Below are 13,950 nucleotides of genomic sequence, written 5' to 3'. Positions count from 1 at the left end.
TGGTAGGGTGTATTTACTTGATTTTCAGATCTTAAACCAATTTTGCATTTCTGAGATAAATCTACTTGGTTATTGTGCATATTCATTTTTCTGTGTTAGTGAATTCGGTCTGCTAGTATTTGTTGAGGATTTTAATGTCTATAATCAGAGATAATGGCTTGTCATTTTCTTTTTTAAAATTTAATGTTTATTTTGAGAGAGAGAGCACACATGCACAAGTTGGGGAGGGGCAGAGAGAGGGAAAAGAGAGGATTCCAAGCTGTCAGTGCAGAGCCCTACATGGGGCTCGATCCCATGAACCGTGAGATAGTGACCTGAGCCAAAATCAAAAGCTGCTCAACTGACTGAGCCACCCAGGCGCCCTGCCATTTTCTTTTCTTGTGACATCTTTATTTTGTTTTGGTATCAGTGATACTGATCTTATAAGATAAATTAAGAAATGTGCCTTCATCTGTTTTTGGGAGGAGTTTGTGAACAACTGGAATTTAATTCTTTATTAAATTTTTTTGGTAGAACTTCCCAGTGAAGCTGAGCTTGGAGTCTTCTTTTTGGGAGTTTTTAAATTAAGAATTCATTTTTCTTAAATGGTTATAGAACTATTTAGATTATTTCACTTTGGTTTAGTTTAGGTAGTGTAATTCTGATAAATTGAGAAATTTCTTCGAAGTGATAAATTTAAGAATGTAAAGTTGTTTTGTAGTATTTTCCTTACTGTATTTTAGTTGGTGCAAGTTCTGTAGTGATATCCACTTTTGAATCATTACATTAGTGATTTGTGTCTTCTCTGTTTTTTATTTGTTAGTCCTATTAAATACTTACAAAATTTTTGCTTCACAGATTTTTTCTATTTTTCAGTTTTCAATTTCATTAATTTCTGTTCTATGTTGTTTCCTTCCTACTGCTTGCTTTGGGTTTATATATATTTTGCTTTTTTTTTTTTTTTTTTTAAGTTTCTTGTGGTAGGCAATTAGGTTTTTGATTTGAGATCTTCATTTATTTTTATTTATTTTTACTATGTATTTATTTTTTTTTGAGAGGGAGGGACAGAGGGAGAGGGACAAAGATAACCTCAAGCAAGCTCCACAAGGGTCGTGAGATCATGACCTGAGCTGAAATCGAGTCAGACACTCAACCAACTGAGCCACCCAGGGACCCCTGAGATCTTTCTTCATTTCTATTGTAAGCATTTAGTGCTATAGATTTCCTTTTAATTACTGCTTTAGCTGCATCTCACAAATTTTGGCATGCTGTGTTTTTATTTTCATTCATTTTTATGTGTCTGTATTTTAAAGTTTTCTTTGAAATTTCCACCTTGACCCATGCACTTTTTAGAATTGTGTTGTTTTTTCCTGATGTTTCTAGGTTTTGTTTTTTCTTTTTTTTTAAATTTTTTATTTTTGAGAGAGAGACCGTGTGAGTGGGGGAGGAGCAGAGAGAGAGGGAGACACAGAATCCAAAGCAGGCTGCAGGCTCTGAACTGTTGGCACAGAGCCCGACGCAGGGCTCGAACCCACTAACCGTGAGATCATGACCCGAGCCAAAGTCAGACGCTCAACCTACTGAGCCCTCAGGCGACCCTGTTGTCTTTCTGTTACTGATTTCTAGTTTAGGTCCATTATGGTCAGAGAATGCACTCTATTATTTTAATTCTTATAAATTTGTTGAGGTTTGTTTTGTGGCTCTGGATATGATCTGCCTTGGTGAATGTTCCATGGGTGCTTGAAAAGAAATGTGTGTTCTGCTGTCATTGGGTGGAGTATTTCATATACAGTTGACCTTCGAACCACATGGGTTTGAATTGTGCTGGTCTACTTATATTTGGATTTTTTACAGTACAGGACTGTAAGTGTGTTTTCCTTATTTTCTCAGTAACATTTTCTTTTATCTAACTTTAAGAATACAGTATATAATGTAATACACAAAATGTATGTTAATGGATTGTTTTTTATCTGTAAAGTTTCTGGTCAGTAGTAGGCTATTAGGAATTAAGTTTTTGGGGAGTCAGAAGTCATACATGGATTTTGTGTGAGGGAGTTGTTCAGGTTTCATCTGTATATCAATTCAATTCTGTTGGTTAAATGTATTATTAATATAACCACTCTGCTTTTCTTAAAAAAAAAAAAGTATTGCTATAGCTTTAGCATTCTTTTCAACGTATGGTACCACATTTCTTGTTAGCAACATATGGGGCCATTTAAAAAAATTTGCTCTGCCAGTCTGTCTTTGATTGGTTTATTTAGACTATCTGCATTTGAGGTAATTAATGATCTGTCAGTCCTTATAGCTGCTATTTTATTATTTTTTGCTTATTTTCTCTGGCTTTTGGTTTTTGCTTCTCTTTTCTTGCCCTCCTGCAGGTTATTGGAACATTTTTTAGGATTCCATCTTTTATAATTTGTAGAAGGTCTATTTATAATGTTTTGGAGTCTGTCTTGCTGTAGTTTTTGCGGTGGTTGTAGTTATTACAGTATGCATATGTGATTTATAACAGTCTACTAGTATCCACATTTTATAGTTTCAACTGAAGTGTGTAAATTTCACTTCTGTTCTACCCTTTACTTTTCCAACTTTTATTTATTATTATTATTTTTTAATGTTTGTTTTTGAGAGAGAGAGAGAAGTGGGTGCTCAAGTCGGGGAGAAGCAGAGAGAGGGAGAAGATTCTGAAGCAGGCTCCAGGCTCTGAGTTGTCAGCACACAGCCTGACACTGGGCTCCAGCCCACAAACCATGAGATCATGACCTGAGCTCAAGTTGGGTGCTTAACCGAGTGAGCCACCCAGGTGCCCCCTACCTTCTCAACTTTTAAACATAATTAATTGTCTTGGGTATGAAATAGTGTCGTAATTTTTGCTTTCAGTCATCAAGTATGATTTGTAAAGCTAATGATGGAAAAGATAATCTGTTGTGTATACCCATATTTCTTTTCTTCCTGTTGTTTGAAACATTTTCTTCAGCCAGTCTTTATGACACATTCTTTTAGTTTTTCTTCTTTTGGGAATGCTTTTTAAAAATGGCCCCTTTGTTCCTTGCTGTGGTCTGAATGTATTTCCCTAAAATTCATATGTTGAAATCCTATTAGGAGTTGGGGCCTTTGGAAGGTGATTAGGTATGAGGGAGGAGCCCTCATGAATGGGATCTGTACTGTTGTAAAAGAAGCCAGAAGAGCTCCCTTGGCCATTTCTGTCTTGTGAGGATACAGAAAGGAGTCTTTTACCTGGAAGTGAGCCCTCACCAAACCATATTGACATCCTGATCTTGGACTTCTAGCCTCCAGAACTGTGAGAAATAAATTTCTGGTTTTAGATGAGAAATCTGGGGTCATTTAAAGTTTCCATTATAAGTAATACGGTTGTTTCTGGTGCCTTCAAAGTTTCTTCTTTGGTTTTAATTTTGAACATTTAATTACTATGTGTCTTGGTGTAAATTTGTTTGTGTTTATTCTGTCTTGGGTTTGCTCAGTTTTTTGGATCTGTAAGTTTGTATTTGCTGCATTTGAATTCAGCCATTGTTTCTTCAAATACTGTTTCAGCCCCTCTCCTTTCTGGGACTCCAGTGATAAGAATGTTGGATCTTATGTTATTGGCCTGTAGTTCTCCAAGACTGTTAATTTTTTTTTCCTGTTTTCTCTCTTGTTCAGATTGGGTGAGTTCTGTTTTTCTGTACTGACCTTCAGTGATTCTCTTCCCTATCATCTCTGTGTTTGTATTGAGTTTATGCAGTGAGTTCAAAATTTTTCTATTATTTTTTAGTTCTATAATTTTCTTTTGCTTTTATTTTTTAATAAATTCTGTGCCTTTGCTGAGATTTTACATTTTTCACTTGTTTTGGGAAAATTCTTAATTGCTGAAACATTTTTATTATTGTGTTTTAAATAAAAGATAATTTGTCAAATAATTCCAGTGTCTGATGCATCTCTGCATTGGCCTTAGTTGATTATCTTTTCTTAATCATGACTTCTTGAGTCCTTTCTATTTTATCTTTTAGTTAGGAAGTTCTGAGCCCTATTTATATTTTTCATTTTAGTGGACAGTCCGCCTATTTAGATTTAGAATACAGATGTTGGCTCCCTTTTGTAGGCTGTGTTTCCAATGGCAGTTTTAATTTTCAGAGCCTTTGTGGTCACCTTAATTGATCCGATGCTGCTGGGTTGCCACTAGTCCTTGCTGGTGGTGACTGACGGAGCAAAAGGGTTTTCCCTATGCGGGGCTTCTTGTTATATCTAGATGAGAGATGATTTTGGTAGATCCTCCTATTATTCCTCCCAGGTCATTCTTCCCTGTCCCCCTGTCCCTGGGTGAGAGAGGAGAGTCTTAGCCCAAACTAGCTAGCGGCTTGTTGTGGTTGGGTCCCTCAGTTTGCCTACTTGTCTCTGTATCTCTAGGTGGAAAACAGGAGTCTCATGCCAAATGGGTAAGGAAGAATTTTTTACCTCGGTTTTGTTGTTGGTTGGGCTTCCAGTTAATCTTCCTTTTATGTTGCAGAGGGACTCCAGTGTAATTTGGGGGGAGGAATGTGACTGCCTGGTCTGCCTTCTGTTGCTAGGTTGGTGGTCAGGAAATGGCAGTCTGGGTTGCCTTTTTCTGTTGGGTGTGGGGACTAAAAACACCCTGCTGTTCTTTTGTTTCTCCATACTTGTAGTCCCAAACTGGTTCATTGCCTTACTATTTGCAGAGTTACCTCTGGTTGTCTCTTGTGTTATTTCCATGGTTTATAATTGTGCTTAATGAGGAGGGGCAGGGGAACACAGCTCTGTGCCATCTTACCTAGACTGGAAATTCAAGTTCCTTAATTTTTGTCAACCATCATGATCTCCAGACAGTAGGTTATATCAGCTTTGAAAATAATAGCATACGGATATGTGCTTTGTGAGGTTTTAAGCACTATATAAATGTTTGCTTCAGTTACAAATCAGAATATCAGACACCTAAGTTTTGGGGAAGTCAGTCATAACCAGTTCAAGAGGGTGTCAGGACTAGGCATCTGTCACATGAACAGAATCTTGTTATGTAGTTAATTAAAAATGAGGTTATAAATTCTGAGTGCTTTCTTCAAGGATGTGTTTAATTATTTACACTTAAGATGTTTAGTAATTCCAGTGATACATTATAGTATTTTAATATTAACAAATATTTTTCAAAACAATACTGAAAATCTTGTGTTATGCAGCCAATGTAATCTGTTTCTAATTTATAGATTGAAGTGGGCAGATAAAATGTCCTGCTTTTACATTTCCTGGTTTTCTAATTGAGGATAAATTGACCCAAATAAGAAAATGTCCATTCTACGTTGGTAGAAGCTTGTGTTTCTAAATGACGAGTTAACTTGCTACATCAACTTCTCCTATTTAGAAAAACAATCTCACAGACATATTTCATGAATTGTTCAAACTTAATATATTTACTGCATTTATCGGGAGAAATCACTGGAGTTCTTTGCAGCCTCTTTTTGAGGTATTCTCTTGAGCGACTCTGATGGCAAATCTCAATTTCCTAATCAGATTAAAAACCATTTGTTTTATTTGTGGGCACACCTCTACGTTGTGTCTAGTGCTTAGTGTAATTCCACGCATGCATTCTAGACAGAGGAGAGAAGAATGATTGACTCTGGTATTGAATAAGATGAAAATTGTCAAAAGATGAACTGACTTTAGTGGACCATTTATAAGTTATTAAGTGAGCGTTTTAAGTTATATTTCATATGAGAAGTAATAATTCCAGTTTTGTCTATGATTTGTAATAATATTTTAATAAGATGTTTTTATTCACTTTGACACTTTAAAAAAATCAAATGTAGGGGCGCCTGGGTGGCCCAGTTGGTTGGGCAACCGACTTCAGCTCAGGTCATGATCTCACGGTTCGTGGGTTCGAGCCCCGCGTCGGGCTCTGTGCTGACAGCTCAGAGCCTGGAGCCTGTTTCAGATTCTGTGTCTCACCCTGTCTCTGCCCCTCCCCTGCTCATGCTCTGTGTCTCTCTGTCTCTCAGTAATAAATAAACATTAAAAAAAAAATTAAATGTAAATAAATGTTAAATTTTTTTTAATGTTTACTTTTGAGAGAGAGTGCAAACGGGGGGAGGGGTAGAGAGAAGGGTGACAGAGGATCCAAAGTGGGCTCTTCCTGACAGCAGTGAGCCTGATGTGGAGCTCGAACCCACCAACCACGTGATCATGACCTGAGCTGAAGTCGGATGCTCAATCAACTGAGCCATCCAGTGTCCCTAAACTTTAATTTTTAATTGGGTATTAAAATTTTTTAGGGTTTCTTTAGTTATTAGAGTGGGATAATTTTTATGTTACAAAAAGCAGATGAATTTAATTTTCTGTTTATTTACATGGTAACTATTGTAGATAGCATTTTATTTATTTTTATTTTTTTAAATGTTTATTCACTTTTGAAAGAGACAGAGGGCAAGCGGGGGAGGGGCAGAGACAGAGGGAGACACCATCTGAAGCAGGTTCCAGGCTCTGAGCTGTCAGCACCCTTAACGGACTGAGCCACCCAGGTGCCCCTGTAGATAGCATTTTAATTTAAAATTCTATGTTCATTGATAATATACTTCAAAAATTTTTTTGATTGCCAGGACATTAAGGTAACATTAAGTATAGTTTAATTTTGGGAAGACCTTTCCTGTGGTGGTGCTATGTTAGAGTAGACATTTATTAGGAGGCAGAGGATCTGGTTGAAGTCTTTGACACTTATGTGTTGTGTAAACTTGGGTACTTAACCTGATGAATTTCAGAGATATTAATACCTGCTTAAGTAATTGTAGGAGGTCAGGTGAAATGGGACAAGTGAAAGCACTTTGTATACCATGCCATACTTTATTAGAGTATGCTTATAGTGCCTGAGTCATCTTGATCATGATAGTATAAAATATTTACAAATTAATGTGTATTCAGTAAAAATTTATGTACAAGTAAAAGTAAAGCAGCATTTCCTTGAGTTTAGTGGCTTACTAATTTTTTTTTTTTTTTACTTTTTTAAAATTTACATTCAAGTTATACGGTGCAACAGTGATTTCAGAGCGGCTTATTAATCTTAATAGTGAATTTCTGTTAGTAAAATTGGGGGAAGATTACATAGTTGCTTGATAGTTTGCCACAGTTTTGGGACGGTGTCTCCCCTCAACATGTAATTTAGATTTAAAAGTTAGTTTAGTCTAAGGAGTTTATAAAAATGCTTGTGGTGGACAAGTTTCTTGTTTGACAAATGTTTACTGGCTAGGTGATTTGAAAAGGTCCAGGACAGGTGAAAGTTTTCAGTTCATGGGCTTATTTTACTCACTTTGGGCTGTTTTCTTTTAAGAATTTGATTACCACTTTGTAGGATTTTCATTCTCAACTAAGTGGATTAACTACATTAATTGCAAAGTTTATAAGATTTTGGCCTGACTTTTGTTGAGAGTGGAAATGGAAAATGGTTGTAGAAAGACCTGGGTAGGAGACCCCTGGGTGGCTCAGTCAGTTAAAGCGTTTGTAAAGCGTCTGACTTTGGCTCAGCTCATGATCTCAAGGTTCCTGAGTTCGAGCCCCATGTCATGCTTTGTGCTGACAGTTCAGAGTCTGGAGCCTGCTTTGGATTCTGTCTCTCTTTTACCCTCTCTGTCTCTCTCAAAAATAAATAAACATTAAAAAAATTTAAAAAGAAAAAGAAGAGAGACCTGGTCAGGGTAATTTCTGGGGTGGTTGGTTTGAACTTGTTGGGCTGTCTGTCATTCCTGCTTGCGATAGATCAGGTCATGAAAAATATACTGTTGGATGACCATCATTCAGATAGAGTTCTAATACCTTTTAATTTTCAAAGCAGCTGGTGTAAATTAAAGAACACGTATGTCTATGCATGTCTATGTATGTCTATTCATATAAATCACAAAAGTTAGAACTAATGTAAAACCAGAACTTGACTAATTAACCTTAAAGTGTGATGTAGTTAAAATATGCTAAAGGACTTTAAAAGATGCTAAAGCATTTTTTGTTTCAGATTCTTATACCATATGTGCTATTATTCTTTTCATTGCTTTGTGCTTTTCTTGATTACATTTAAAGGGCAAGAGGTAGCCTTTTTATTTGGCAGTGCATAGAAGCATCAATAGTTAAAATTTTGTAAGCATACACATTTCAGTGAAACTAAAAATGACTTTGTTTTATATTTTAAATTTAAATCCAAGTTAACATATAGTGTAATAATGATTTCAGGAGTAGAAAGAATTTAGTGATCTTTCACTTACCTACAACACCAAGTGCTCATCCCAAGTCCCAAGCAAGTGCCCTCCCTAATGCCCATCATCCATTTAGCCCATTCCCCCACCCAGAATCCCTCTAGCAACCCTGTTTGTTCTCTGTATTCAAGTGTCTTTATAGTTTGCTTCCCTCTCTGTTTAAAATGACACTTTAAAAGAGATAATCTTAATTAACCAAGAACTATGGATTTTTATCAATGAATGGCTTTTCTACAGTGGTTATATTTGGAAGTAACATTAAGGTACATGATATAATGAAATACTTATAAAACAGCTAAGTTTTGGTTATATTCTTTTTTAATTTTTTTAAGGGTTTATTTTGAGAGAGAGACTATGTCCATGTGCCTGTACATGCACACGTGTGCACGCACGCGCGCGCACACACACACACACACACACACACACACACGCAGGAGGGGCTGAGAGAGGGGAGAGAATCCCAAGCATCCTCAACCAGTGCTCAGCGTGGAGCCCCGTCTTGGGGCTAGATTCCACTAACCATGAGATCATGACCTGAGCCGAAATCAAGAGTTGGACACTTACTTAACTGAACCACCCAGGTACCCACCCCTCTTTCATTTATTTATTTATTTTTATTTAAAAAATTTTTTTAAAAAATTTATTTTTTATTTTTGAGAGAGACAGACAGACAGACACAGGGTGCAAGCAGGAAAGGGGCAGAGAGAGAGGGAGATACAGAATCCGAAGCAGGTTCCAGGCTCTCAGCTGTCAGCACAGAGCCTGACATAGGGGCTTGAGCTCACAAACCATGAGATCATGACCTGAGCCAAAGTTGGAGGCATAAGCAACTGAGCCACCCAGGCGCCCCACTTTAAAAAAATTTTTTTTATTGTCTTAGAACTCTATATTCTTGACAGTTTTTGTGGGAGTTTCTTATCTGAATTTCAATCATTAATTCATAAAACCTCATCTTTTGCAATCTTACTTTTCTAGACAAAGATGACAGCTGAAACATAATTTGGTAGACTGAATGTACTCTGGGCCAACAACATAAAGATACTTTGAAAATACTTAATGAAGTTGCTTAGGTTTCTCTAGGAGGGTGTGAAAAATTTGAAGGAACTGAAGAAGTTTCTTCCTGTCTGTTTTAATGTGCATGCCGTTTTGTAGCTTTTCTAACAGAGTACTTCTGAAATTCATTATTAACAGTCTTTTAAAACAAAGACTGGAAATTAGCTGGGATTAAACTATTCTTTACATTGCTCAGAATTATTTTCTATTTGATACAATGTCTATATACATTGTATATACTATATACAATGTATATAGTAGACTCCTCAGTATGCTAATTTATTGTTAAAACCAACAAGCCTTTTTAGGGAAATTCCCAAGCTGAAGGGTAATGTTGCCAAATCCCCACTAGGCTGGTTTTGATAGAGGTTCTCTGCTGCATTAGGTTAATGTGACTTTTCTAGATGCTTCAATTTTGTTATCTGTGATTCCGTAATTGAGAGATAGTGTCGTGTGTGTGGTTAAGCTTCTGGAGCTTGATTTCTGTATTGGAGTTCAACTTTATTTATAATCATTTAAAAAATACCAAGTATCTACTAGGTGCAATACATTGTTTTAGGGTCTTAAGATCAGTGAACAAAACGAAATTCCTGCCCTTGTGGAGCTTATGTTATATAGTTAGGGGCAGAAAACGGTAAACATCATAAGCAAGTAGATTACCTAGCATGTTAAGAGGTGGTAACTATTATGGAAAATGTATAACAGATAAAAGGGGGATTGGGTGTGAGTGCATGTGGGGACAGTTTTAAATCGCATAGCAGGAAAAAGCCTCATTAACAAGATGATGATTGAGCAAAGACTGAAAGTAGGTAAAGGATTTAGTTATAAGTATCTCTGGGAGAAAGTATACCAGGCCTAGAATAGCCAGTACAATAGGCCTAAGGCAATGGCATGCTAGAGGATACAGGGAGATAAGAAAGTCTGGTTACTGGACTCAAGTGGAGCAAGGGGGAAAGTATAGAAGATGAGGTCTGAAAGGTGGTGGTGGTGGATTGTGGAGGGCCTTGTGGTGGATTGTGGAGGGCCTTGCAGACCATTATAAGGACTTTGGTTCCGCCAGTTACTAGTTTTGTAACCTTTGGTAAGTTATTTAACCCTTCAGTTTTTCTCTCGTAAAATGTGAGTAGTTAATAGCACCACTCTCATAAGTTTGTTGTTTGGATTATGAGAGTTAATACCTGCAAAGTCCTAGGAACACTGCTAAGCAAAGTCTAAAGTATATATTCATTGCATCTTTAAAGGTAAAGTGAACATTAAAAGGTTAATTCTTTTTCATTTGAAAAGGTAGCAGAGGAAGAAGTGAGTGCTCTCTGCTTTGATTTTTTTCTGTAATAAATTGCTTAAACTTTAATTATAGCCCTTACTACATAATGTTACTATTATTAACATTATTTGTTGTATGTGTACTTAGCATCTTTGCTACCTTATGAACTCCTATGGGCAGAGACCGTGGTATTTTATGCATGTCTTAGGAATCTTAGATAGCATGTTGTACATGCATATCAGGTGATCAGAACATTGACTCAAATTAATGACAAAAATGTTGGCTTAATTAATGAATCAGCCCACCTGCTGGTATGTATATTGGAATATTGCCAGTCTTTCAAAACTAAATAATGGGAGGACAGTAGCTAATGGTCCCTGAAAAATACTTCATTTATTTTCTTAATGTGCCATAGTTACTAAAATTGGTATTGGTAGAAAATTGCCTTAATTATTAACTAAGTGTGAGAGTTTATACCATGTGAAATTAAAAGTCCATATTCACAGTATAGTATGGATCTGTTATATTAACATCTATCATTGGTTAAAAATATTTTTATTGATAGCGTAATATACTGCTACCTTAAAACAGTTTTAGTCTTAATTTCACTGTTTATATCTGCACAAGTGATATAATTAGGGAATATTTAGCTAGCAAAATCTTAAATCCCAGGAATTGCCAAGAAGGAATATTCACTATAACTCCTGAAGTGAGGGAGTGAAGCATGTTGAAAGAGGAAGATTATAATTGGCCTTTGGGTGGTTCAGGAGCTTTGTACCTCTCTTTTTGTACTTGCAGGGTCTTCAGTTTCCAGCTTGGTAGGTTCTTTCCTTATTGTTGGCAGAGAGGAGTGGGAGATTTAAAGGAAGAATAGAGACTTGGAAGGAGAAGTGAAATTGGTAGATGATGCTAAATGAATTAGAGTTCCAGAGACAGAGACTGTGTGGCAAGTGAGTTAGGGAAAACTGTGTGTTTCCATGGTAGAGGAAACACTGTAATGGGAAATATATTCCAAAATTTCTGTTACAGGTTTAGACCTTGAGGTAATAATATTTTGTGCATGTGGGTGTGTATGTGTGTGGGGGGGGGCATGTTTCCTTTTTCTTTTTGCTTTACTATTTTATTTTTTGTTTCTCTTTTAACATGTCTAGTTATGTTCTTTGATGTATGATAGCCTTAATTTAGGGCTTTGAATCAAAAGTGATGCAAGAAGATGAGTAGGCTTTTTGTGAAAATGTTTTCAACAGAATATTAACATTTCGAAAACATTTGTCCAGTCTAGATTTTATTTTACCATATTCCATGATGGCATATGAAATACTGTCTTGATTGCGGGGTAAATATACCCAGTCAACTTTCAAAAAGACTCATAATGTAATACTAAAATATATAATTAGAAGACATTTTTATTTCTTGTATGTAGACTTTGCTCTGCTTTTTCTGTTCAAGTTTACACTGTTCTATAGCTTTAGAAAATCTAAAAGTTGAGGACACCTGGGTGGCTCCATTGGTTAAGTGTCTGACTTCAGCTCAGGTCATGATCTCGCAGTTTGATAGTTCTAGCCCCATGTCAGGCTCTGTGCTGACAGCTCAGAGCCTGGAGCCTGCTTTGGATTCTGTCTCCCTCTGTCTCTCTCTGTCCCTCCCCTGCTTGCACTCTGTCTCCCTCTCAAAAATAAATAATAAACATTAAATTAAAAAATTCTAAAAGTTGAACACAGTGAAGACCATAGATAGCAGTGTAGTGCAAATACAGTTTTGCTTTACTTTACCTGTTTTTAATAATGTCCACCACAATAGTATAGTTTTATGGCAAGTATGTATTCAAAAATTGTTTTACATAATTGAGAATGATGGCATATATGCTCTTCTGAGTGCTTGGAAACAAAGCTTTGAGGCAGGCAATTAAGAGCTTAGTAGAAAAAAAATTTTAAATAGATTTCTTGATTGGTAATTATTTTAGCAACAAAGCTACTGACTGGCTGAGGAATAGAAAATGCTGCATTATCAGAAAGGCTGTAGTGTTTGTGATCCCTCGATAAAATTATATAAACATAATTTTGGATTAATATATTGGTTATTTCCTCAAGATTTAAAGTTTAATTGTTTTGCTTTTACGTTTATAGCTTTTATTGATTTGCAAGATATTTATTGAGCCCTGAAAATGTGTGTTAGGGCTGTTATATAAATGCTTTGTTATTTCTGAATAAAAAATTAAATTTGGCCTATTTTTTGTTTCTAATAAAGTTTCAGCTTTCAGTCTTTATTGTCTTTATTACCTCCCTTTCATATGCCAGCAAAAAATACCCCAGTTGCATAAAGGAAATTATATGTGTCCAGTATTAATGCAGTACCAACATAGGATATTAACTTTCTGTGTTAGTCTCTGTTAAAAGGCTGATTATAGCATAACACTTAAAAAATATGTATGGACCATATTGGTATTATTAAATACCTTTGCCTTGAAAAAAAAATTAAAAAAATTTTTTTAATGTTTATTTTTATTTAAAAAAAATTTTTTTTAACGTTTATTTATTTTTGAGACAGAGAGAGACAGAGCATGAACGGGGAGGAGCAGAGAGAGAGGGAGACACAGAATCTGAAACAGGCTCCAGGCTCTGAGCTGTCAGCACAGAGCCCGACGCAGGGCTCGAACTCATGGACCGTGAGATCATGATCTGAGCTGAAGTCGGACGCTTATCCGGCCAAGCCACCCAGGCGCCCCTTAATGTTTATTTTTGACAGAGAGAGAGAGAGAGAGAGAGAGAGAGAGAGAGAGAGCGAGCTTGAGTGGGGGAGGGGCAGAGAGAGAGGGAGACACAGAATGTGAAGCAGGCTCTGAACTGTCAGTACAGAGTCCGACATGGGGCTTGAACTCACTAAACATGAGATTGTGACCTGAGCTGAAGTTGGATGCTCAGCCAACTGAGTCACCCAGGCGCCCCTGAAAAAAAATTTTAAATGGTTGAGAGAGACAGCATGTGCACGAGTGGGGGAGGGGCAGAGAAAGATGGGGGTGTGGTGAGGGAGAGAGAGAATCCCAAGCAGGTTCCTCAGTCAGTGCAGAGCCAGATGCAGGCTTAACTCATGAACTGTGAGATCATGACCTGAGCAGAAATCAAGAGTCAGATGCTTACCTGACTGAGCCGCCCAGGTGCCCCACCTTGAAAATTTTAAATACTTAATGTTTTTGTATTTTTAAAAGCTATATTAATGTAGCTAGACTTTTGAGCTGAGGGAAATGTTATTTTGGGGTTTCGTCAGGAAGTAGTACTCTTTGAATAATGGAGAGTATCAACATAAGATTTTAATGAAGCACATTTTGTGTTTACTTTTTTTATTTCAAAGTTGTTTAAGATAATTTTGGGTTATTGCTCTGATTTTAAAGAGATCTTAATCCTCAACTAGAAATTA

General features: G+C 36.6%; 1 protein-coding gene across 6 annotated transcripts in view; it reads left to right on the top strand.

Annotated features, from left to right (window-relative positions):
• ZNF148 (zinc finger protein 148) overlaps positions 1–13,950 on the top strand; it is a 126,425-nt gene that overhangs the window by 22,291 nt on the left and 90,184 nt on the right. The window lies entirely within an intron of this gene.

This window comes from Acinonyx jubatus, chromosome C2 (genome assembly GCF_027475565.1).
Source record: "Acinonyx jubatus isolate Ajub_Pintada_27869175 chromosome C2, VMU_Ajub_asm_v1.0, whole genome shotgun sequence".
In the NCBI taxonomy this organism is placed as follows: domain Eukaryota; kingdom Metazoa; phylum Chordata; class Mammalia; order Carnivora; family Felidae; genus Acinonyx; species Acinonyx jubatus.
Note: the sequence above shows the minus strand (reverse complement) of the source record. Positions and strands in the feature narration are given on the sequence as shown.